Genomic DNA, 2,199 nt, shown 5'->3' on the forward strand with positions numbered 1-2,199 from the left:
TCATGCGAAGAGTTGACTCATTGGAAAAGACTGTGATGCTGGGAGGGATTGGGGGCAGGAGGAGAAGGGGACGACAGAGGATGAGATGGCTGGATGGCATCACTGACTTGATGGACGTGAGTCTGGGTGAACTCCGGGAGTTGGTGATGGACAGGGAGGCCTGGCATGCTGCGATTCCTGGGGTCGCAAAGAGTCAGACACGACTGAGTGACTGATCTGATCTGATCTGTGTCTCCATAAATACTTTAAAATTTTTAGTTCTAGTTCTGTGAAAAATGCCATTGGTGATTTGCTAGGGATTGCATTGAATCTGTAGATTGCCTTGGGTTGTATATTCATTTTGACAATATTGATTCTTTCAATCCAAGAACATGGTACATCTCTCCATCTGTCTGTGTCATCAGCATCTATGGTTTTTGGAGTACAGATCTTTTGCCTCCTTAGATAGGTTTATCCCTAGGTATTTTATTCTTTTTGTTGCAATGATAAATGAGGTTTTTTTCCCAGAGAAAAAATTTGCAAATATAACTACAGATTTGGTGTGTTATAGATTTCTAATGTAACTATAGATTTCATGGAAGGAGGTGAGTTCAGGGTCCTTCTGCATTGCCATCTTGAACTAGAACTCTCAAGACTCAAATTATTGAACTGACTAGCCTAGTAGAAAATAAAATTGAAACATTTTTAGTTATTTAAGGATAACTAAAAAAATGAAAATGTATTTGAAAGGATTTTTGAAAAATAGAGCAGAATAGTTAACCTTAGGAACCTATCCCATCCCCCAGTCAGAAACAGTAAAGAAGGAAGAAAAGTTGATTTAAAGTAACCAAAATAGAATTTTACATTATCCAGATTTTAAAAGTTAGTATTACATTTCAACTTTACTTCTTAAAAGCTAACTTTTCATCAAAGATTATTAATGATACATTTCTTTCATTGTATTTTATACATAAACATCTTTTTTGATAAAGTTGTTTCATATGATTAGTTTACATCCCAATTTAAAATAATTCAAAGAGAAAATATCTCTTATAGGATAAATGTCTCTTGTTATTCCTAAAATAGCTATTTTCAGCAATAAGTTGGTCAAAGAACACTTAGTTTAAAGCTTCATTAAAAACATGAAAATTTATATGTTAATTTTTCATTCTGACATCAATATGAATTTGATCATTAACATCACTGCTATATCTGAAATCTCTAGAAAAATTTTCTCTTTTATATAAAGAACCTTAGATTTTTGTTGTTTCTTGGTGATCTAGTATTAATTGACTTCTCTATAATTGGTTAGCTTGCTTTGAATTGGTTAAATGTTCCCTGTAATACTGATCTTTTTAAGCTTAATATGAAATATAAGAGATCAAGCTTTTGCCAAGAAGATATCCTTCCATTCTCTTCCAGTCTTTATGTACCATAAGGACTATAGCACTTACATTCTACATTTTGAGTCCCTCTACCTGGAGTCAGAGTCTTTAAGAAAGATTCCCTCCACTTACAAGATCACGCATGCATTTGAGAAAGCTAAACCTTTTGTCAAATATTATCATTAATGAAGTATAAATACACATTCAGTAAGGCAAGACACCAATCATCCAAATAAGTGAGATAACTCACACAGTGTGCTTTCTTGTTGTTGTTTGCAATATTATAGCTGTTTTCTAAAAATGTTCCATCTCATTCAATACAAAACAAAGAAAATCAATGTTGTAGAGCCTGAAGTCAGGCAGGTTGATTCCTCCAGTTCCATTTTTCTTTCTCAAGATCGCTTTGGCTATTCGAGGTTTTTTGTATTTCCATACAAATTGTGAAATTATTTGTTCTAGCTTTGTGAAGAATACTGTTGGTAGCTTGATAGGGATTGCATTGAATCTATAAATTGCTTTGGGTAGTATACTCATTTTCACTACTACAAAGCCACAGTTATCAAGACAGTATGGTACTGGCACAAAGACAGAAATATGGATCAATGGAACAAAATAGAAAGCCCAGAGATAAATCCACGCACATATGGACACCTTATCTTTGACAAAGGAGGCAAGAATATACAGTGGATTAAAGACAATCTCTTTAACAAGTGGTGCTGGGAAATCTGGTCAACCACTTGTAAAAGAATGAAACTAGAACACTTTCTAACACCATATACAAAAATAAACTCAAAATGGATTAAAGATCTCAACATAAGACCAGAAACTATAAAAC

The sequence above is a fragment of the Bison bison genome, unplaced genomic scaffold, assembly GCF_000754665.1.
Source record: "Bison bison bison isolate TAMUID 2011002044 unplaced genomic scaffold, Bison_UMD1.0 scf7180017864491, whole genome shotgun sequence".
In the NCBI taxonomy this organism is placed as follows: domain Eukaryota; kingdom Metazoa; phylum Chordata; class Mammalia; order Artiodactyla; family Bovidae; genus Bison; species Bison bison.